Consider the following 22732-nt stretch of genomic DNA (forward strand, 5'->3'; position numbering starts at 1 on the left):
TCACTGCATCAAACCAATAGATTAAAAACCACACACAGCCCAGAAAATGTTCTCATTTTATTGGCTTCTTGCAACGAAATTGTTAATTCCCAAAAAAATTCTATGCACTTCCCTGTTAATCCACAAAAATAAAGTACATAATTTCTTTTTACAAATAACATTTATTTAAATCATAAATCATAATCTTGGTCAGCTAATTTTCTAACTCATTCCATGAATTGATTTATGATTTCCAAGTTATAACAGTTTTCCTTATCAAAAACTGCAGTTGCTAATAGGGTTCTATGGTGTAATGGTTAGCACTCTGGACTTTGAATCCAGTAGTCTGAGTTCAAATCTCAGTAGAACCTTAAAACCCAACCCACTCTCCATGCTTGTTACATGGGTCTTCACATTTCACTGCATCAAACCAATAGATTAAAAACCACACACAGCCCAGAACATGCCTGCATTTTATTGGCTTCTTCCAACGAAATTGTTAATTCCAAAAAATATTCTATGCACTTCCCTGTTAATCTACAAAAAAAATATTACAAAATTTTTTTTAACAAATAAAATTTATTTAAATCATAAATTTTATTCTTGGTCAGCTAATTTTCTAATTGATTTCATGAATTCATTCATTATTTCCCAGTTATAACAATTTTCCTTATCAAAATCTGCAGCTGCTAATTGGGTTCTATGGTGTAATGGTTAGCACTCTGGACTTTGAATCCTGTAGTCTGAGTTCAAATCTCAGTAGAACCTTGAAACCCAACCCACTCTCCATCCTTGTTACATGGATCTTCACATTTCACTGCATCAAACCAATAGATTAAAAACCACACACAGCCCAGAACATGCCTGCATTTTATTGGCTTCTTGCAACGAAATTGTTAATTCCAAAAAATATTCTATGCACTTCCCTGTTAATCTACAAAAAAAATATTACATAATTTTTTTTTAACAAATAAAATTTATTTAAATCATAAATCTTATTCTTGGTCAGCTAATTTTCTAATTGATTTCATGAATTCATTCATTATTTCCCAGTTATAACAATTTTCCTTATCAAAATCTGCAGTTGTTCATAGGGTTCTATGGTGTAATGGTTAGCACTCTGGACTTTGAATCCAGTAGTCTGAGTTCAAATCTCAGTAGAACCTTGAAACCCAACCCACTCTCCATCCTTGTTACATGGACTTATACATTTCACTGCATCAAACCAATAGATTAAAAACCACACACAGCCCAGAACATGCCTGCATTTTATTGGCTTCTTGCGACGAAATTGTTAATTCCAAAAAATATTCTATGCAATTCCCTGTTAATCCACAAAAATAAACTACATAATTTTTTTTTACAAATAACATTTATTTAAATCAAAAATCATAATCTTGGTCAGCTAATTTTCTAATTCATTCCATGAATTGATTTAATATTTCAAAGTTATAACAGTTTTCCTTATCAAAAACTGCAGTTGTTCATAGGGTTCTATGGTGTAATGGTTAGCACTCTGGACTCTGAATCCAGTAGTCTGAGTTCAAATCTCAGTAGAACCTTGAAACCCAACCCACTCTCTATGCTTGTTACATGGATCTTCACATTTCACTGCATCAAACCAATAGATTAAAAACCACACACAGCCCAGAACATGCCTCCATTTTATTGGCTTCTTGCAACGAAATTGTTAATTCCAAAAAATATTCTATGCAATTCCCTGTTAATGTATTTTTTTTTGACGAATAACATTTATTCAAATCATAAATCGTAATCTTGGTTCGCTAATTTTCTAATTCATTTCATGAATTGATTCATTATTTCCCAGTTATAACAATTTTCCTTATCAAAAACTGCAGTTGCTAATAGGGTTCTATGGTGTAATGGTTAGCACTCTGGACTTTGAATCCAGTAGTCTGAGTTCAAATCTCAGTAGAACCTTGAAACCCAACCCACTCTCTATGCCTGTTACACAGATCTTCACATTTCACTGCATCAAACCAATAGATTAAAAACCACACACAGCCCAGAACATGCCTCCATTTTATTGGCTTCTTGCAACGAAATTGTTAATTCCCAAAAAATATTCTATGCACTTCCCTGTTAATGTATTTTTTTTTGACAAATAACATTTATTTAAATCATAAATCGTAATCTTGGTCAGCTAATTTTCTAATTCATTTCATGAATTCATTCATTATTTCCAAGTTATAACAATTTTCCTTTTCAAAAACTGCAGTTGCTCATAGGGTTCTATGGTGTAATGGTTATCACTCTGGACTCTGAATCCAGTAGTCTGAGTTCAAATCTCAGTAGAACCTTATAACCCAACCCACTCTCCATCATTGTTATATGGATATACACATTTCAATGCATCAAACCAATAGATTAAAAAACACACACAGCCCAGAAAATGCTCTCATTTTATTGGCTTCTTGCAACGAAATTGTTAATTCCCAAAAAATATTCTATGCACTTCCCTGTTAATGTTTTTTTTTTGACAAATAACATTTATTTAAATCATAAATCGTAATCTTGGTCAGCTAATTTTCTAATTCATTTCATGAATTCATTCATTATTTCCCAGTTATAACAATTTTCCTTTTCAAAAACTGCAGTTTCTCATAGGGTTCTATGGTGTAATGGTTAGATCTCTGGATTTTGAATCCAGTAGTCTGCGTTCAAATCTCAGTAGAATCTTGAAACTCTACTTATGTGTTTTTTACATGGATGTACACATTTCACTGCATCAAACCAATAGATTAAAAACCACACACAGCCCAGAACATGCCTCCATTTTATTGGCTTCTTGCAACAAAATTGTTAATTCCCAAAGAATATTTTATGCACTTCCCTGTTAATCTACATATAAAGTACATTTTTTTTTTTTTACAAACATTTACTTAAATCATGAATCTTAATATTGGTCAGCTAGTTTTCTATTTCATTTCATGAATTCATTCATTATTTCCCAGTTATAACAATTTTCCTTATCAAAAACTGCAGTTGCTCATAGGGTTCTATGGTGTAATGGTTAGCACTCTGGACTCTGAATCCAGTAGTCTGAGTTCAAATCTCAGTAGAACCTTGAAACCCAACCCACTCTCCATGCTTGTTACATGGACTTATACATTTCACTGCATCAAACCAATAGATTAAAAACCACACACAGCCCAGAAAATGCCTGCAGTTTATTGGCCTCTTGCAACGAAATTGTTAATTCCAAAAAATATTCTATGCAATTCCCTGTTAATGTATTTTTTTTTTTGACGAATAACATTTATTTAAATCATAAATCGTAATCTTGGTCCGCTAATTTTCTAATTCATTTCATGAATCCATTCATTATTTCCCAGTTATAACAATTTTCCTTATCAAAAACTGCAGTTGCTCATAGGGTTCTATGGTGTAATGGTTAGCACTCTGGACTCTGAATCCAGTAGTCTACGTTCAAATCTCAGTAGAATCTTGAAACTCTACTTATGTGTGTTTTTTTACATGGATCTACACATTTCACTGCATCAAACCAATAGATTAAAAACCACACACAGCCCAGAACATGCCTGCATTTTATTGGCTTCTTGCAACTTCTTCCACTTCCACTTTCGGCTTCTCCCATCAGGGGTCGCCACAGCGAACAAGTCGCATGGTAAATTTGGCAATGTTTTACGCCGGATGCCCTTCCTGACGCAACCTTCTCAAACCGGGCTTGGAACCGGCAGAGGTAGAGAAGGGAAACATTTTGGAAACATATTGGCTTCTTGCAACGAAATTGTTAATTCCAAAAAATATTCTATGCACTTCCCTGTTAATCTACAAAAAAAATATTACATAATTTTTTTTAACAAATAAAATTTATTTAAATCATAAATCTTATTCTTGGTCAGCTAATTTTCTAATTGATTTCATGAATTCATTCATTATTTCCCAGTTATAACAATTTTCCTTATCAAAAACTGCATTTGCTCATAGGGTTCTATGGTGTAATGGTTAGCACTCTGGACTCTGAATCCAGTAGTCTGAGTTCAAATCTCAGTAGAACCTTGAAACCCAACCCACTCTCCATGCTTGTTACATGGACTTATACATTTCACTGCATCAAACCAATAGATTAAAAACCACACACAGCCCAGAAAATGCCTGCATTTTATTGGCCTCTTGCAACGAAATTGTTAATTCCAAAAAATATTCTATGCAATTCCCTGTTAATGTATTTTTTTTTGACGAATAACATTTATTTAAATCATAAATCGTAATCTTGGTCAGCTAATTTTCTAATTCATTTCATGAATTCATTCATTATTTCCAAGTTATAACAATTTTCCTTTTCAAAAACTGCAGTTGCTCATAGGGTTCTATGGTGTAATGGTTATCACTCTGGACTCTGAATCCAGTAGTCTGAGTTCAAATCTCAGTAGAACCTTATAACCCAACCCACTCTCCATCATTGTTATATGGATATACACATTTCACTGCATCAAACCAATAGATTAAAAAACACACACAGCCCAGAAAATGCTCTCATTTTATTGGCTTCTTGCAACGAAATTGTTAATTCCCAAAAAATATTCTATGCACTTCCCTGTTAATGTTTTTTTTTTGACAAATAACATTTATTTAAATCATAAATCGTAATCTTGGTCAGCAAATTTTCTAATTCATTTCATGAATTCATTCATTATTTCCCAGTTATAACAATTTTCCTTTTCAAAAACTGCAGTTTCTCATAGGGTTCTATGGTGTAATGGTTAGATCTCTGGATTTTGAATCCAGTAGTCTGCGTTCAAATCTCAGTAGAATCTTGAAACTCTACTTATGTGTTTTTTACATGGATGTACACATTTCACTGCATCAAACCAATAGATTAAAAACCACACACAGCCCAGAACATGCCTCCATTTTATTGGCTTCTTGCAACAAAATTGTTAATTCCCAAAGAATATTTTATGCACTTCCCTGTTAATCTACATATAAAGTACATTTTTTTTTTTTTACAAACATTTACTTAAATCATGAATCTTAATATTGGTCAGCTAGTTTTCTATTTCATTTCATGAATTCATTCATTATTTCCCAGTTATAACAATTTTCCTTATCAAAAACTGCAGTTGCTCATAGGGTTCTATGGTGTAATGGTTAGCACTCTGGACACTGAATCCAGTAGTCTGAGTTCAAATCTCAGTAGAACCTTGAAACCCAACCCACTCTCCATGCTTGTTACATGGACTTATACATTTCACTGCATCAAACCAATAGATTAAAAACCACACACAGCCCAGAAAATGCCTGCAGTTTATTGGCCTCTTGCAACGAAATTGTTAATTCCAAAAAATATTCTATGCAATTCCCTGTTAATGTATTTTTTTTTTTGACGAATAACATTTATTTAAATCATAAATCGTAATCTTGGTCCGCTAATTTTCTAATTCATTTCATGAATCCATTCATTATTTCCCAGTTATAACAATTTTCCTTATCAAAAACTGCAGTTGCTCATAGGGTTCTATGGTGTAATGGTTAGCACTCTGGACTCTGAATCCAGTAGTCTACGTTCAAATCTCAGTAGAATCTTGAAACTCTACTTATGTGTGTTTTTTTACATGGATCTACACATTTCACTGCATCAAACCAATAGATTAAAAACCACACACAGCCCAGAACATGCCTGCATTTTATTGGCTTCTTGCAACGAAATTGTTAATTCCAAAAAATATTCTATGCACTTCCCTGTTAATCTACAAAAAAAATATTACATAATTTTTTTTAACAAATATAATTTATTTAAATCATAAATCTTATTCTTGGTCAGCTAATTTTCTAATTGATTTCATGAATTCATTCATTATTTCCCAGTTATAACAATTTTCCTTATCAAAATCTGCAGTTGCTAATTGGGTTCTATGGTGTAATGGTTAGCACTCTGGACTTTGAATCCAGTAGTCTGAGTTCAAATCTCAGTAGAACCTTATAACCCAACCCACTCTCCATCATTGTTATATGGATATACACATTTCACTGCATCAAACCAATAGATTAAAAACCACACACAGCCCAGAACATGCCTCCATTTTATTGGCTTCTTGCAACGAAATTGTTAATTCCAAAAAATATTCTATGCAATTCCCTGTTAATGTATTTTTTTTTGACGAATAACATTTATTTAAATCATAAATCGTAATCTTGGTCCGCTAATTTTCTAATTCATTTCATGAATTCATTCATTATTTCCCAGTTATAACAATTTTCCTTATCAAAAACTGCAGTTGCTCATAGGGTTCTATGGTGTAATGGTTAGCACTCTGCACTCTGAATCCAGTAGTCTGAGTTCAAATTTCAGTAGAACCTTAAAACTCAACCCACTCTCCATCCTCGTTAGATGGATCTACACATTTCACTGCATCAAACCAATAGATTAAAAACCACACACAGCCCAGAAAATGCTCACATTTTATTGCCTTCTTGCAACGAAATTAATTCCCCCAAAAAATTCTATGCACTTCCCTGTTAATCCACAAAAATAAAGTACATAATTTTTTTTTACAAATAAAATTTATTCAAATCATAAATCGTCATCTTGGTCAGCTAGTTTTCTATCTCATTTCATGAATTCATTCATTATTTCCCAGTTATAACAATTTTCCTTATCAAAAACTGCAGTTGCTCATAGGGTTCTATGGTGTAATGGTTAGCACTCTGGACTCTGAATCCAGTAGTCTACGTTCAAATCTCAGTAGAATCTTGAAACTCTACTTATGTGTGTTTTTTTACATGGATCTACACATTTCACTGCATCAAACCAATAGATTAAAAACCACACACAGCCCAGAACATGCCTGCATTTTATTGGCTTCTTGCAACTTCTTCCACTTCCACTTTCGGCTTCTCCCATCAGGGGTCGCCACAGCGAACAAGTCGCATGGTAAATTTGGCAATGTTTTACGCCGGATGCCCTTCCTGACGCAACCTTCTCAAACCGGGCTTGGAACCGGCAGAGGTAGAGAAGGGAAACATTTTGGAAACATATTGGCTTCTTGCAACGAAATTGTTAATTCCAAAAAATATTCTATGCACTTCCCTGTTAATCTACAAAAAAAATATTACATAATTTTTTTTAACAAATAAAATTTATTTAAATCATAAATCTTATTCTTGGTCAGCTAATTTTCTAATTGATTTCATGAATTCATTCATTATTTCCCAGTTATAACAATTTTCCTTATCAAAAACTGCATTTGCTCATAGGGTTCTATGGTGTAATGGTTAGCACTCTGGACTCTGAATCCAGTAGTCTGAGTTCAAATCTCAGTAGAACCTTGAAACCCAACCCACTCTCCATGCTTGTTACATGGACTTATACATTTCACTGCATCAAACCAATAGATTAAAAACCACACACAGCCCAGAAAATGCCTGCATTTTATTGGCCTCTTGCAACGAAATTGTTAATTCCAAAAAATATTCTATGCAATTCCCTGTTAATGTATTTTTTTTTGACGAATAACATTTATTTAAATCATAAATCGTAATCTTGGTCAGCTAATTTTCTAATTCATTTCATGAATTCATTCATTATTTCCAAGTTATAACAATTTTCCTTTTCAAAAACTGCAGTTGCTCATAGGGTTCTATGGTGTAATGGTTATCACTCTGGACTCTGAATCCAGTAGTCTGAGTTCAAATCTCAGTAGAACCTTATAACCCAACCCACTCTCCATCATTGTTATATGGATATACACATTTCACTGCATCAAACCAATAGATTAAAAAACACACACAGCCCAGAAAATGCTCTCATTTTATTGGCTTCTTGCAACGAAATTGTTAATTCCCAAAAAATATTCTATGCACTTCCCTGTTAATGTTTTTTTTTTGACAAATAACATTTATTTAAATCATAAATCGTAATCTTGGTCAGCAAATTTTCTAATTCATTTCATGAATTCATTCATTATTTCCCAGTTATAACAATTTTCCTTTTCAAAAACTGCAGTTTCTCATAGGGTTCTATGGTGTAATGGTTAGATCTCTGGATTTTGAATCCAGTAGTCTGCGTTCAAATCTCAGTAGAATCTTGAAACTCTACTTATGTGTTTTTTACATGGATGTACACATTTCACTGCATCAAACCAATAGATTAAAAACCACACACAGCCCAGAACATGCCTCCATTTTATTGGCTTCTTGCAACAAAATTGTTAATTCCCAAAGAATATTTTATGCACTTCCCTGTTAATCTACATATAAAGTACATTTTTTTTTTTTTACAAACATTTACTTAAATCATGAATCTTAATATTGGTCAGCTAGTTTTCTATTTCATTTCATGAATTCATTCATTATTTCCCAGTTATAACAATTTTCCTTATCAAAAACTGCAGTTGCTCATAGGGTTCTATGGTGTAATGGTTAGCACTCTGGACACTGAATCCAGTAGTCTGAGTTCAAATCTCAGTAGAACCTTGAAACCCAACCCACTCTCCATGCTTGTTACATGGACTTATACATTTCACTGCATCAAACCAATAGATTAAAAACCACACACAGCCCAGAAAATGCCTGCAGTTTATTGGCCTCTTGCAACGAAATTGTTAATTCCAAAAAATATTCTATGCAATTCCCTGTTAATGTATTTTTTTTTTTGACGAATAACATTTATTTAAATCATAAATCGTAATCTTGGTCCGCTAATTTTCTAATTCATTTCATGAATCCATTCATTATTTCCCAGTTATAACAATTTTCCTTATCAAAAACTGCAGTTGCTCATAGGGTTCTATGGTGTAATGGTTAGCACTCTGGACTCTGAATCCAGTAGTCTACGTTCAAATCTCAGTAGAATCTTGAAACTCTACTTATGTGTGTTTTTTTACATGGATCTACACATTTCACTGCATCAAACCAATAGATTAAAAACCACACACAGCCCAGAACATGCCTGCATTTTATTGGCTTCTTGCAACGAAATTGTTAATTCCAAAAAATATTCTATGCACTTCCCTGTTAATCTACAAAAAAAATATTACATAATTTTTTTTAACAAATATAATTTATTTAAATCATAAATCTTATTCTTGGTCAGCTAATTTTCTAATTGATTTCATGAATTCATTCATTATTTCCCAGTTATAACAATTTTCCTTATCAAAATCTGCAGTTGCTAATTGGGTTCTATGGTGTAATGGTTAGCACTCTGGACTTTGAATCCAGTAGTCTGAGTTCAAATCTCAGTAGAACCTTATAACCCAACCCACTCTCCATCATTGTTATATGGATATACACATTTCACTGCATCAAACCAATAGATTAAAAACCACACACAGCCCAGAACATGCCTCCATTTTATTGGCTTCTTGCAACGAAATTGTTAATTCCAAAAAATATTCTATGCAATTCCCTGTTAATGTATTTTTTTTTGACGAATAACATTTATTTAAATCATAAATCGTAATCTTGGTCCGCTAATTTTCTAATTCATTTCATGAATTCATTCATTATTTCCCAGTTATAACAATTTTCCTTATCAAAAACTGCAGTTGCTCATAGGGTTCTATGGTGTAATGGTTAGCACTCTGCACTCTGAATCCAGTAGTCTGAGTTCAAATTTCAGTAGAACCTTAAAACTCAACCCACTCTCCATCCTCGTTAGATGGATCTACACATTTCACTGCATCAAACCAATAGATTAAAAACCACACACAGCCCAGAAAATGCTCACATTTTATTGCCTTCTTGCAACGAAATTAATTCCCCCAAAAAATTCTATGCACTTCCCTGTTAATCCACAAAAATAAAGTACATAATTTTTTTTTACAAATAAAATTTATTCAAATCATAAATCGTCATCTTGGTCAGCTAGTTTTCTATCTCATTTCATGAATTCATTCATTATTTCCCAGTTATAACAATTTTCCTTATCAAAAACTGCAGTTGCTCATAGGGTTCTATGGTGTAATGGTTAGCACTCTGGACTCTGAATCCAGTAGTCTGAGTTCAAATTTCAGTAGAACCTTCAAACCCAACCCACTCTCCATGCTTGTTACATGGACCTACACATTTCACTGCATCAAACCAATAGATTAAAAACCACACACAGCCCAGAAAATGTTCTCATTTTATTGGCTTCTTGCAACGAAATTGTTAATTCCCAAAAAAATTCTATGCACTTCCCTGTTAATCCACAAAAATAAAGTACATAATTTCTTTTTACAAATAACATTTATTTAAATCATAAATCTTATTCTTGGTCAGCTAATTTTCTAACTCATTCCATGAATTGATTTATGATTTCCAAGTTATAACAGTTTGCCTTATCAAAAACTGCAGTTGTTCACAGGGTTCTATGGTGTAATGGTTAGCACTCTGGACTTTGAATCCAGTAGTCTGAGTTCAAATCTCAGTAGAACCTTAAAACCCAACCCACTCTCCATGCTTGTTACATGGACTTATACATTTCACTGCATCAAACCAATAGATTAAAAACCACACACAGCCCAGAAAATGCCTGCAGTTTATTGGCCTCTTGCAACGAAATTGTTAATTCCAAAAAATATTCTATGCAATTCCCTGTTAATGTATTTTTTTTTTTGACGAATAACATTTATTTAAATCATAAATCGTAATCTTGGTCCGCTAATTTTCTAATTCATTTCATGAATCCATTCATTATTTCCCAGTTATAACAATTTTCCTTATCAAAAACTGCAGTTGCTCATAGGGTTCTATGGTGTAATGGTTAGCACTCTGGACTCTGAATCCAGTAGTCTACGTTCAAATCTCAGTAGAATCTTGAAACTCTACTTATGTGTGTTTTTTTACATGGATCTACACATTTCACTGCATCAAACCAATAGATTAAAAACCACACACAGCCCAGAACATGCCTGCATTTTATTGGCTTCTTGCAACGAAATTGTTAATTCCAAAAAATATTCTATGCACTTCCCTGTTAATCTACAAAAAAAATATTACATAATTTTTTTTAACAAATAAAATTTATTTAAATCATAAATCTTATTCTTGGTCAGCTAATTTTCTAATTGATTTCATGAATTCATTCATTATTTCCCATTTATAACAATTTTCATTATCAAAATCTGCAGTTGCTAATTGGGTTCTATGGTGTAATGGTTAGCACTCTGGACTTTGAATCCAGTAGTCTGAGTTCAAATCTCAGTAGAACCTTATAACCCAACCCACTCTCCATCATTGTTATATGGATATACACATTTCACTGCATCAAACCAATAGATTAAAAACCACACACAGCCCAGAACATGCCTCCATTTTATTGGCTTCTTGCAACGAAATTGTTAATTCCAAAAAATATTCTATGCAATTCCCTGTTAATGTATTTTTTTTTGACGAATAACATTTATTTAAATCATAAATCGTAATCTTGGTCCGCTAATTTTCTAATTCATTTCATGAATTCATTCATTATTTCCCAGTTATAACAATTTTCCTTATCAAAAACTGCAGTTGCTCATAGGGTTCTATGGTGTAATGGTTAGCACTCTGCACTCTGAATCCAGTAGTCTGAGTTCAAATTTCAGTAGAACCTTAAAACTCAACCCACTCTCCATCCTCGTTAGATGGATCTACACATTTCACTGCATCAAACCAATAGATTAAAAACCACACACAGCCCAGAAAATGCTCACATTTTATTGCCTTCTTGCAACGAAATTAATTCCCCCAAAAAATTCTATGCACTTCCCTGTTAATCCACAAAAATAAAGTACATAATTTTTTTTTACAAATAAAATTTATTCAAATCATAAATCGTCATCTTGGTCAGCTAGTTTTCTATCTCATTTCATGAATTCATTCATTATTTCCCAGTTATAACAATTTTCCTTATCAAAAACTGCAGTTGCTCATAGGGTTCTATGGTGTAATGGTTAGCACTCTGGACTCTGAATCCAGTAGTCTGAGTTCAAATTTCAGTAGAACCTTCAAACCCAACCCACTCTCCATGCTTGTTACATGGACCTACACATTTCACTGCATCAAACCAATAGATTAAAAACCACACACAGCCCAGAAAATGTTCTCATTTTATTGGCTTCTTGCAACGAAATTGTTAATTCCCAAAAAAATTCTATGCACTTCCCTGTTAATCCACAAAAATAAAGTACATAATTTCTTTTTACAAATAACATTTATTTAAATCATAAATCTTATTCTTGGTCAGCTAATTTTCTAACTCATTCCATGAATTGATTTATGATTTCCAAGTTATAACAGTTTGCCTTATCAAAAACTGCAGTTGTTCACAGGGTTCTATGGTGTAATGGTTAGCACTCTGGACTTTGAATCCAGTAGTCTGAGTTCAAATCTCAGTAGAACCTTAAAACCCAACCCACTCTCCATGCTTGTTACATGGATCTTCACATTTCACTGCATCAAACCAATAGATTAAAAACCACACACAGCCCAGAACATGCCTCCATTTTATTGGCTTCTTGCAACGAAATTGTTAATTCCAAAAAATATTCTATGCAATTCCCTGTTAATGTATTTTTTTTTGACGAATAACATTTATTTAAATCATAAATCTTATTCTTGGTCAGCTAATTTTCTAACTCATTCCATGAATTGATTTATGATTTCCAAGTTATAACAGTTTGCCTTATCAAAAACTGCAGTTGTTCACAGGGTTCTATGGTGTAATGGTTAGCACTCTGGACTTTGAATCCAGTAGTCTGAGTTCAAATCTCAGTAGAACCTTAAAACCCAACCCACTCTCCATGCTTGTTACATGGATCTTCACATTTCACTGCATCAAACCAATAGATTAAAAACCACACACAGCCCAGAACATGCCTCCATTTTATTGGCTTCTTGCAACGAAATTGTTAATTCCAAAAAATATTCTATGCAATTCCCTGTTAATGTATTTTTTTTTGACGAATAACATTTATTTAAATCATAAATCGTAATCTTGGTCAGCTAGTTTTCTATCTCATTTCATGAATTGATTCATTATTTCCCAGTTATAACAAATTTCCTTATCAAAAACTGCAGTTGCTAATAGGGTTCTATGGTGTAATGGTTAGCAATCTGGACTTTGAATCCAGTAGTCTGAGTTCAAATCTCAGTAGAACCTTGAAACCCAACCCACTCTCCATCCTTGTTACATGGATCTTCACATTTCACTGCATCAAACCAATAGATTAAAAACCACACACAGCCCAGAAAATGCCTCCTTTTTATTGGCTTTTTGCAACGAAATTGTTAATTCCCAAAAAATATTCTATGCACTTCCCTGTTAATGTTTTTTTTTTGACAAATAACATTTATTTAAATCATAAATCGTAATCTTGGTCAGCTAATTTTCTAATTCATTTCATGAATTCATTCATTATTTCCAAGTTATAACAATTTTCCTTTTCAAAAACTGCAGTTGCTCATAGGGTTCTATGGTGTAATGGTTATCACTCTGGACTCTGAATCCAGTAGTCTGAGTTCAAATCTCAGTAGAACCTTATAACCCAACCCACTCTCCATCATTGTTATATGGATATACACATTTCACTGCATCAAACCAATAGATTAAAAAACACACACAGCCCAGAAAATGCTCTCATTTTATTGGCTTCTTGCAACGAAATTGTTAATTCCCAAAAAATATTCTATGCACTTCCCTGTTAATGTTTTTTTTTTGACAAATAACATTTATTTAAATCATAAATCGTAATCTTGGTCAGCTAATTTTCTAATTCATTTCATGAATTCATTCATTATTTCCCAGTTATAACAATTTTCCTTATCAAAAACTGCAGTTGCTCATAGGGTTCTATGGTGTAATGGTTAGCACTCTGGACTCTGAATCCAGTAGTCTGAGTTCAAATCTCAGTAGAACCTTAAAACCCAACCCGCTCTCAATGCTTGTTACATGGACTTATACATTTCACTGCATCAAACCAATAGATTAAAAACCACACACAGCCCAGAAAATGCCTGCATTTTATTGGCTTCTTGCAACGAAATTGTTAATTCCACAAAATATTCTATGCAATTCCCTGTTAATGTATTTTTTTTTGACGAATAACATTTATTTAAATCATAAATCGTAATCTTGGTCCGCTAATTTTCAAATTCATTTCATGAATTCATTCATTATTTCCCAGTTATAACAATTTTCCTTTTCAAAAACTGCAGTTGCTCATAGGGTTCCATGGTGTAATGGTTAGCACTCTGGATTTTGAATCCAGTAGTCTGCGTTCAAATCTCAGTAGAATCTTGAAACTCTACTTATGTGTGTTTTTTACATGGATGTACACATTTCACTGCATCAAACCAATAGATTAAAAACCACACACAGCCCAGAACATGCCTCCATTTTATTGGCTTCTTGCAACAAAATTGTTAATTCCCAAAGAATATTTTATGCACTTCCCTGTTAATCTACATATAAAGTACTTTTTTTTTTTTTTTACAAACATTTACTTAAATCATGAATCTTAATATTGGTCAGCTAGTTTTCTATTTCATTTCATGAATTCATTCATTATTTCCCAGTTATAACAATTTTCCTTATCAAAAACTGCAGTTGCTCATAGGGTTCTATGGTGTAATGGTTAGCACTCTGGACTCTGAATCCAGTAGTCTACGTTCAAATCTCAGTAGAATCTTGAAACTCTACTTATGTGTGTTTTTTTACATGGATCTACACATTTCACTGCATCAAACCAATAGATTAAAAACCACACACAGCCCAGAACATGCCTGCATTTTATTGGCTTCTTGCAACGAAATTGTTAATTCCAAAAAATATTCTATGCACTTCCCTGTTAATCTACAAAAAAAATATTACATAATTTTTTTTAACAAATAAAATTTATTTAAATCATAAATCTTATTCTTGGTCAGCTAATTTTCTAATTGATTTCATGAATTCATTCATTATTTCCCAGTTATAACAATTTTCCTTATCAAAATCTGCAGTTGCTAATTGGGTTCTATGGTGTAATGGTTAGCACTCTGGACTTTGAATCCAGTAGTCTGAGTTCAAATCTCAGTAGAACCTTGAAACCCAACCCACTATCCATCCTTGTTACATGGATCTTCACATTTCACTGCATCTAACCAATAGATTAAAAACCACACACAGCCCAGAACATGCCTCCATTTTATTGGTTTCTTGCAACGAAATTGTTAATTCCAAAAAATATTCTATGCACTTCCCTGTTAATGTATTTTTTTTTGACGAATAACATTTACTTAAATCATAAATCTTAATCTTGGTTCGCTAATTTTCTAATTCATTTCATGAATTGATTCATTATTTCCCAGTTATAACAATTTTCCTTATCAAAAACTGCAGCTGCTAATAGGGTTCTATGGTGTAATGGTTAGCACTCTGGACTCTGAATCCAGTAGTCTGAGTTCAAATCTCAGTAGAACCTTGAAACCCAACCCACTCTCCATGCTTGTTACATGGACTTATACATTTCACTGCATCAAACCAATAGATTAAAAACCACACACAGCCCAGAAAATGCCTGCATTTTATTGGCTTCTTGCGACGAAATTGTTAATTCCAAAAAATATTCTATGCAATTCCCTGTTAATCCACAAAAATAAACTACATAACTTTTTTTTACAAATAACATTTATTTAAATCATAAATCATAATCTTGGTCAACTAATTTTCTAATTCATTCCATGAATTGATTTAATATTTCAAAGTTATAACAGTTTTCCTTATCAAAAACTGCAGTTGTTCATAGGGTTCTATGGTGTAATGGTTAGCACTCTGGACTCTGAATCCAGTAGTCTGAGTTCAAATCTCAGTAGAACCTTGAAACCCAACCCACTCTCTATGCTTGTTACACGGATCTTCACATTTCACTGCATCAAACCAATAGATTAAAAACCACACACACAGCCCAGACCATGCCTCCATTTTATTGGCTTCTTGCAACGAAATTGTTAATTCCAAAAAAATATTCTATGCAATTCCCTGTTAATGTATTTTTTTTTGACGAATAACATTTATTCAAATCATAAATCGTAATCTTGGTTCGCTAATTTTCTAATTCATTTCATGAATTGATTCATTATTTCCCAGTTATAACAATTTTCCTTATCAAAAACTGCAGCTGCTAATAGGGTTCTATGGTGTAATGGTTAGCACTCTGGACTTTGAATCCACTAGTCTGAGTTCAAATCTCAGTAGAACTTTGAAACCCAACCCACTCTCTATGCCTGTTACACAGATCTTCACATTTCACTGCATCAAACCAATAGATTAAAAACCACACACAGCCCAGAACATGCCTCCATTTTATTGGCTTCTTGCAACGAAATTCTTAATTCCCAAAAAATATTCTATGCACTTCCCTGTTAATGTATTTTTTTTTGACGAATAACATTTATTTAAATCATAAATCGTAATCTTGGTCCGCTAATTTTCTAATTCATTTCATGAATTCATTCATTATTTCCCAGTTATAACAATTTTCCTTTTCAAAAACTGCAGTTTCTCATAGGGTTCCATGGTGTAATGGTTAGCACTCTGGATTTTGAATCCAGTAGTCTGCGTTCAAATCTCAGTAGAATCTTGAAACTATACTTATGTGTGTTTTTTATATGGATGTACACATTTCACTGCATCAAACCAATAGATTAAAAACCACACACAGCCCAGAACATACCTCCATTTTATTGGCTTCTTGCAACAAAATTGTTAATTCCCAAAGAATATTTTATGCACTTCCCTGTTAATCTACATATAAAGTACATTTTTTTTTTTTTTAACAAACAACATTTACTTAAATCATAAATCTTAATCTTGGTCAGCTAGTTTTCTATTTCATTTCATGAATTCATTCATTATTTCCCAGTTATAACAATTTTCCTTATCAAAAACTGCAGTTGCTCATAGGGTTCTATGGTGTAATGGTTAGCACTCTGGACTCTGAATCGAGTAGTCTGAGTTCAAATCTCAGTAGAACCTTAAAACCCAACCCGCTCTCAATGCTTGTTACATGGACTTATACATTTCACTGCATCAAACCAATAGATTAAAAACCACACACAGCCCAGAAAATGCCTGCATTTTATTGGCTTCTTGCAACGAAATTGTTAATTCCACAAAATATTCTATGCAATTCCCTGTTAATGTATTTTTTTTGACGAATAACATTTATTTAAATCATAAATCGTAATCTTGGTCCGCTAATTTTCAAATTCATTTCATGAATTCATTCATTATTTCCCAGTTATAACAATTTTCCTTATCGAAAACTGCAGTTGCTCATAGGGTTCTATGGTGTAATGGTTAGCACTCTGCACTCTGAATCCACTAGTCTGAGTTCAAATCTCAGTAGAACCTTGAAACCCAACCCACTCTCTATGCCTGTTACACAGATCTTCACATTTCACTGCATCAAACCAATAGATTAAAAACCACACACAGCCCAGAACATGCCTCCATTTTATTGGCTTCTTGCAACGAAATTCTTAATTCCCAAAAAATATTCTATGCACTTCCCTGTTAATGTATTTTTTTTTGACGAATAACATTTATTTAAATCATAAATCGTAATCTTGGTCCGCTAATTTTCTAATTCATTTCATGAATTCATTCATTATTTCCCAGTTATAACAATTTTCCTTTTCAAAAACTGCAGTTTCTCATAGGGTTCCATGGTGTAATGGTTAGCACTCTGGATTTTGAATAAATGTAGTCTGCGTTCAAATCTCAGTAGAATCTTGAAACTATACTTATGTGTGTTTTTTATATGGATGTACACATTTCACTGCATCAAACCAATAGATTAAAAACCACACACAGCCCAGAAAATGCTCTCATTTTATTGGCTTCTTGCAACGAAATTGTTAATTCCCAAAAAATATTCTATGCACTTCCCTGTTAATGTTTTTTTTTTGACAAATAACATTAATTTAAATCATAAATCGTAATCTTGGTCAGCTAATTTTCTAATTCATTTCATGAATTTATTCATTATTTCACAGTTATAACAATTTTCCTTTTCAAAAACTGCAGTTTCTCATAGGGTTCCATGGTGTAATGGTTAGCACTCTGGATTTTGAATCCAGTAGTCTGCGTTCAAATCTCAGTAGAATCTTGAAACTCTACTTATGTGTGTTTTTTACATGGATGTACACATTTCACTGCATCAAACCAATAGATTAAAAACCACACACAGCCCAGAACATGCCTCCATTTTATTGGCTTCTTGCAACAAAATTGTTAATTCCCAAAGAATATTTTATGCACTTCCCTGTTAATCTACATATAAAGTACTTTTTTTTTTTTTTTTTTACAAACAACATTTACTTAAATCATAAATTTTAATATTGGTCAGCTAGTTTTCTATTTCATTTCATGAATTCATTCATTATTTCCCAGTTATAACAATTTTCCTTATCAAAAACTGCAGTTGCTTATAGGGTTCTATGGTGTAATGGTTAGCACTCTGGACTCTGAATCCAGTAGTCTGAGTTCAAATTTCAGTAGAACCTTGAAACCCAACCCACTCTCCATGCTTGTTACATGGATCTACACATTTCACTGCATCAAACCAATAGATTAAAAACCACACACAGCCCAGAACATGCCTCCATTTTATTGGCTTCTTGCAACGAAATTGTTAATTCCAAAAAATATTTTACGCAATTCCCTGTTAATGTATTTTTTTTTGACGAATAACATTTATTTAAATCATAAATCGTAATCTTGGTCCGCTAATTTTCTAATTCATTTCATGAATTCATTCATTATTTCCCAGTTATAACAATTTTCCTTATCAAAAACTGCAGTTGCTCATAGGGTTCTATGGTGTAATGGTTAGCACTCTGGTCTTTGAATCCAGTAGTCTGAGTTCAAATCTGAGTAGAACCTTAAAACCCAACCCACTCTCAATGCTTGTTACATGGATCTACACATTTCACTGCATCAAACCAATAGATTAAAAACCACACACAGCCCAGGAAATGCTCACATTTTATTGGCTTCTTGCAACGAAATTAATTCCCCAAAAAAATTCTATGCACTTCCCTGTTAATCCACAAAAATAAAGTACATAATTTTTTTTTACAAATAACATTTATTCAAATCGTAATCTTGGTCAGCTAGTTTTCTATCTCATTTCATGAATTCATTCATTATTTCCCAGTTATAACAATTTTCCTTATCAAAAACTGCAGTTGCTCATAGGGTTCTATGGTGTAATGGTTAGCACTCTGGACTCTGAATCCAGTAGTCTGAGTTCAAATCTCAGTAGAACCTTAAAACCCAACCCACTCTCAATGCTTGTTACATGGACTTATACATTTCACTGCATCAAACCAATAGATTAAAAATCACACACAGCCCAAATAATGCCTGCATTTTATTGGCTTCTTGCAACGAAATTGTTAATTCCAAAAAATATTCTATGCAATTCCCTGTTAATGTATTTTTTTTGACAAATAACATTTATTTAAATCATAAATCGTAATCTTGGTCAGCTAATTTTCTAATTCATTTCATGAATTCATTCATTATTTCCAAGTTATAACAATTTTCCTTATCAAAAACTGCAGTTGCTCATAGGGTTCTATGGTGTAATGGTTAGCACTCTGGACTCTGAATCCAGTAGTCTGAGTTCAAATCTCAGTAGAACCTTATAACCCAACCCACTCTCCGTCATTGTTATATGGATATACACATTTCACTGCATCAAACCAATAGATTAAAAACCACACACAGCCCAGAAAATGCTCTCATTTTATTGGCTTCTTGCAACGAAATTGTTAATTCCCAAAAAATATTCTATGCACTTCCCTGTTAATGTTTTTTTTTTGACAAATAACATTTATTTAAATCATAAATCGTAATCTTGGTCAGCTAATTTTCTAATTCATTTCATGAATTTATTCATTATTTCACAGTTATAACAATTTTCCTTTTCAAAAACTGCAGTTTCTCATAGGGTTCCATGGTGTAATGGTTAGCACTCTGGATTTTGAATCCAGTAGTCTGCGTTCAAATCTCAGTAGAATCTTGAAACTCTACTTATGTGTGTTTTTTACATGGATGTACACATTTCACTGCATCAAACCAATAGATTAAAAACCACACACAGCCCAGAACATGCCTCCATTTTATTGGCTTCTTGCAACAAAATTGTTAATTCCCAAAGAATATTTTATGCACTTCCCTGTTAATCTACATATAAAGTACTTTTTTTTTTTTTTTTTTACAAACAACATTTACTTAAATCATAAATCTTAATATTGGTCAGCTAGTTTTCTATTTCATTTCATGAATTCATTCATTATTTCCCAGTTATAACAATTTTCCTTATCAAAAACTGCAGTTGCTTATAGGGTTCTATGGTGTAATGGTTAGCACTCTGGACTCTGAATCCAGTAGTCTGAGTTCAAATTTCAGTAGAACCTTGAAACCCAACCCACTCTCCATGCTTGTTACATGGATCTACACATTTCACTGCATGAAACAAATAGATTAAAAACCACACACAGCCCAGAACATGCCTCCATTTTATTGGCTTCTTGCAACGAAATTGTTAATTCCAAAAAATATTTTACGCAATTCCCTGTTAATGTATTTTTTTTGACAAATAACATTTATTTAAATCATAAATCGTAATCTTGGTCAGCTAATTTTCTAATTCATTTCATGAATTCATTCATTATTTCCAAGTTATAACAATTTTCCTTATCAAAAACTGCAGTTGCTCATAGGGTTCTATGGTGTAATGGTTAGCACTCTGGACTCTGAATCCAGTAGTCTGAGTTCAAATCTCAGTAGAACCTTATAACCCAACCCACTCTGCATCATTGTTATATGGATATACACATTTCACTGCATCAAACCAATAGATTAAAAACCACACACAGCCCAGAAAATGCTCTCATTTCATTGGCTTCTTGCAACGAAATTGTTAATTCCCAAAAAATATTCTATGCACTTCCCTGTTAATGTTTTTTTTTTGACAAATAACATTTATTTAAATCATAAATCGTAATCTTGGTCAGCTAATTTTCTAATTCATTTCATGAATTTATTCATTATTTCACAGTTATAACAATTTTCCTTTTCAAAAACTGCAGTTTCTCATAGGGTTCCATGGTGTAATGGTTAGCACTCTGGATTTTGAATCCAGTAGTCTGCGTTCAAATCTCAGTAGAATCTTGAAACTCTACTTATGTGTGTTTTTTACATGGATGTACACATTTCACTGCATCAAACCAATAGATTAAAAACCACACACAGCCCAGAACATGCCTCCATTTTATTGGCTTCTTGCAACAAAATTGTTAATTCCCAAAGAATATTTTATGCACTTCCCTGTTAATCTACATATAAAGTACTTTTTTTTTTTTTTTTTACAAACAACATTTACTTAAATCATAAATCTTAATATTGGTCAGCTAGTTTTCTATTTCATTTCATGAATTCATTCATTATTTCCCAGTTATAACAATTTTCCTTATCAAAAACTGCAGTTGCTTATAGGGTTCTATGGTGTAATGGTTAGCACTCTGGACTCTGAATCCAGTAGTCTGAGTTCAAAGTTCAGTAGAACCTTGAAACCCAACCCACTCTCCATGCTTGTTACATGGATCTACACATTTCACTGCATCAAACCAATAGATTAAAAACCACACACAGCCCAGAACATGCCTCCATTTTATTGGCTTCTTGCAACGAAATTGTTAATTCCAAAAAATATTTTACGCAATTCCCTGTTAATGTATTTTTTTTTGACGAATAACATTTATTTAAATCATAAATCGTAATCTTGGTCCGCTAATTTTCTAATTCATTTCATGAATTCATTCATTATTTCCCAGTTATAACAATTTTCCTTATCAAAAACTGCAGTTGCTAATAGGGTTCTATGGTGTAATGGTTAGCACTCTGGTCTTTGAATCCAGTAGTCTGTGTTCAAATCTCAGTAGAATCTTAAAACCCAACCCACTCTCAATGCTTGTTACATGGACTTATACATTTCACTGCATCAAACCAATAGATTAAAAACCACACACAGCCCAGAAAATGCTCTCATTTTATTGGCTTCTTGCAACGAAATTGTTAATTCCCAAAAAATATTCTATGCACTTCCCTGTTAATGTATTTTTTTTGACAAATAACATTTATTTAAATCATAAATCGTAATCTTGGTCAGCTAATTTTCTAATTCATTTCATGAATTCATTCATTATTTCCAAGTTATAACAATTTTCCTTATCAAAAACTGCAGTTGCTCATAGGGTTCTATGGTGTAATGGTTAGCACTCTGGACTCTGAATCCAGTAGTATGAGTTCAAATTTCAGTAGAACCCTGAATCCCAACCCACTCTCAATGCTTGTTACAGGGATCTTCACATTTCACTGCATCAAACCAATAGATTAAAAACCACACACAACCCAGAACATGCCTCCATTTTATTGGCTTCTTGGAACGAAATTGTTAATTCCCAAAAAATATTCTATGCAATTCCCTGTTAATGTATTTTTTTTGACAAATAACATTTATTTAAATCATAAATCGTAATCTTGGTCAGCTAATTTTCTAATTCATTTAATGAATTCATTCATTATTTCCCAGTTATAACAATTTTCCTTTTCAAAAACTGCAGTTTCTCATAGGGTTCCATGGTGTAATGGTTAGCACTCTGGATTTTGAATCCAGTAGTCTGCGTTCAAATCTCAGTAGAATCTTGAAACTCTACTTATGTGTGTTTTTTACATGGATGTACACATTTCACT

At 32.8% G+C, this 22732-nt stretch overlaps 27 non-coding genes across 27 annotated transcripts; all 27 read left to right on the top strand.

The window, feature by feature from the left end:
* The first annotated feature begins 278 nt into the window (after nt 1–278).
* Nucleotides 279–350, top strand: trnaq-uug (transfer RNA glutamine (anticodon UUG)). The gene has a single exon. It is a non-coding gene; the product is annotated as a tRNA-Gln (tRNA).
* Nucleotides 351–675: 325 nt separating this feature from the next.
* Nucleotides 676–747, top strand: trnaq-uug (transfer RNA glutamine (anticodon UUG)). The gene has a single exon. It is a non-coding gene; the product is annotated as a tRNA-Gln (tRNA).
* Nucleotides 748–1073: 326 nt separating this feature from the next.
* Nucleotides 1074–1145, top strand: trnaq-uug (transfer RNA glutamine (anticodon UUG)). Its single transcript has one exon. It is a non-coding gene; the product is annotated as a tRNA-Gln (tRNA).
* Nucleotides 1146–1469: 324 nt separating this feature from the next.
* Nucleotides 1470–1541, top strand: trnaq-cug (transfer RNA glutamine (anticodon CUG)). The gene has a single exon. It is a non-coding gene; the product is annotated as a tRNA-Gln (tRNA).
* Nucleotides 1542–1848: 307 nt separating this feature from the next.
* On the top strand, nt 1849–1920 carry trnaq-uug (transfer RNA glutamine (anticodon UUG)). The gene has a single exon. It is a non-coding gene; the product is annotated as a tRNA-Gln (tRNA).
* Nucleotides 1921–2228: 308 nt separating this feature from the next.
* trnaq-cug (transfer RNA glutamine (anticodon CUG)) lies at nt 2229–2300 on the top strand. The gene has a single exon. It is a non-coding gene; the product is annotated as a tRNA-Gln (tRNA).
* Nucleotides 2301–2995: 695 nt separating this feature from the next.
* On the top strand, nt 2996–3067 carry trnaq-cug (transfer RNA glutamine (anticodon CUG)). The gene has a single exon. It is a non-coding gene; the product is annotated as a tRNA-Gln (tRNA).
* Nucleotides 3068–3951: 884 nt separating this feature from the next.
* On the top strand, nt 3952–4023 carry trnaq-cug (transfer RNA glutamine (anticodon CUG)). The gene has a single exon. It is a non-coding gene; the product is annotated as a tRNA-Gln (tRNA).
* Nucleotides 4024–4330: 307 nt separating this feature from the next.
* trnaq-cug (transfer RNA glutamine (anticodon CUG)) lies at nt 4331–4402 on the top strand. The gene has a single exon. It is a non-coding gene; the product is annotated as a tRNA-Gln (tRNA).
* Nucleotides 4403–5873: 1471 nt separating this feature from the next.
* Nucleotides 5874–5945, top strand: trnaq-uug (transfer RNA glutamine (anticodon UUG)). The gene has a single exon. It is a non-coding gene; the product is annotated as a tRNA-Gln (tRNA).
* Nucleotides 5946–7221: 1276 nt separating this feature from the next.
* On the top strand, nt 7222–7293 carry trnaq-cug (transfer RNA glutamine (anticodon CUG)). Its single transcript has one exon. It is a non-coding gene; the product is annotated as a tRNA-Gln (tRNA).
* Nucleotides 7294–7600: 307 nt separating this feature from the next.
* Nucleotides 7601–7672, top strand: trnaq-cug (transfer RNA glutamine (anticodon CUG)). The gene has a single exon. It is a non-coding gene; the product is annotated as a tRNA-Gln (tRNA).
* Nucleotides 7673–9143: 1471 nt separating this feature from the next.
* On the top strand, nt 9144–9215 carry trnaq-uug (transfer RNA glutamine (anticodon UUG)). The gene has a single exon. It is a non-coding gene; the product is annotated as a tRNA-Gln (tRNA).
* A 1097-nt stretch (nt 9216–10312) lies between these two features.
* Nucleotides 10313–10384, top strand: trnaq-uug (transfer RNA glutamine (anticodon UUG)). The gene has a single exon. It is a non-coding gene; the product is annotated as a tRNA-Gln (tRNA).
* A 704-nt stretch (nt 10385–11088) lies between these two features.
* On the top strand, nt 11089–11160 carry trnaq-uug (transfer RNA glutamine (anticodon UUG)). Its single transcript has one exon. It is a non-coding gene; the product is annotated as a tRNA-Gln (tRNA).
* Nucleotides 11161–12257: 1097 nt separating this feature from the next.
* Nucleotides 12258–12329, top strand: trnaq-uug (transfer RNA glutamine (anticodon UUG)). The gene has a single exon. It is a non-coding gene; the product is annotated as a tRNA-Gln (tRNA).
* A 307-nt stretch (nt 12330–12636) lies between these two features.
* Nucleotides 12637–12708, top strand: trnaq-uug (transfer RNA glutamine (anticodon UUG)). Its single transcript has one exon. It is a non-coding gene; the product is annotated as a tRNA-Gln (tRNA).
* Nucleotides 12709–13015: 307 nt separating this feature from the next.
* On the top strand, nt 13016–13087 carry trnaq-uug (transfer RNA glutamine (anticodon UUG)). The gene has a single exon. It is a non-coding gene; the product is annotated as a tRNA-Gln (tRNA).
* A 307-nt stretch (nt 13088–13394) lies between these two features.
* trnaq-cug (transfer RNA glutamine (anticodon CUG)) lies at nt 13395–13466 on the top strand. The gene has a single exon. It is a non-coding gene; the product is annotated as a tRNA-Gln (tRNA).
* Nucleotides 13467–13773: 307 nt separating this feature from the next.
* On the top strand, nt 13774–13845 carry trnaq-cug (transfer RNA glutamine (anticodon CUG)). Its single transcript has one exon. It is a non-coding gene; the product is annotated as a tRNA-Gln (tRNA).
* Nucleotides 13846–14938: 1093 nt separating this feature from the next.
* trnaq-uug (transfer RNA glutamine (anticodon UUG)) lies at nt 14939–15010 on the top strand. Its single transcript has one exon. It is a non-coding gene; the product is annotated as a tRNA-Gln (tRNA).
* Nucleotides 15011–15317: 307 nt separating this feature from the next.
* Nucleotides 15318–15389, top strand: trnaq-cug (transfer RNA glutamine (anticodon CUG)). Its single transcript has one exon. It is a non-coding gene; the product is annotated as a tRNA-Gln (tRNA).
* A 324-nt stretch (nt 15390–15713) lies between these two features.
* Nucleotides 15714–15785, top strand: trnaq-cug (transfer RNA glutamine (anticodon CUG)). Its single transcript has one exon. It is a non-coding gene; the product is annotated as a tRNA-Gln (tRNA).
* Nucleotides 15786–16870: 1085 nt separating this feature from the next.
* On the top strand, nt 16871–16942 carry trnaq-cug (transfer RNA glutamine (anticodon CUG)). Its single transcript has one exon. It is a non-coding gene; the product is annotated as a tRNA-Gln (tRNA).
* Nucleotides 16943–19168: 2226 nt separating this feature from the next.
* On the top strand, nt 19169–19240 carry trnaq-cug (transfer RNA glutamine (anticodon CUG)). The gene has a single exon. It is a non-coding gene; the product is annotated as a tRNA-Gln (tRNA).
* Nucleotides 19241–19546: 306 nt separating this feature from the next.
* On the top strand, nt 19547–19618 carry trnaq-cug (transfer RNA glutamine (anticodon CUG)). Its single transcript has one exon. It is a non-coding gene; the product is annotated as a tRNA-Gln (tRNA).
* Nucleotides 19619–20700: 1082 nt separating this feature from the next.
* trnaq-cug (transfer RNA glutamine (anticodon CUG)) lies at nt 20701–20772 on the top strand. The gene has a single exon. It is a non-coding gene; the product is annotated as a tRNA-Gln (tRNA).
* Nucleotides 20773–22732: the final 1960 nt, after the last annotated feature.

This window comes from Oryzias latipes, chromosome 6 (assembly GCF_053564925.1).
Source record: "Oryzias latipes strain Hd-rR chromosome 6, Olatipes_Hd-rR_3.1".
Classification (NCBI taxonomy): domain Eukaryota; kingdom Metazoa; phylum Chordata; class Actinopteri; order Beloniformes; family Adrianichthyidae; genus Oryzias; species Oryzias latipes.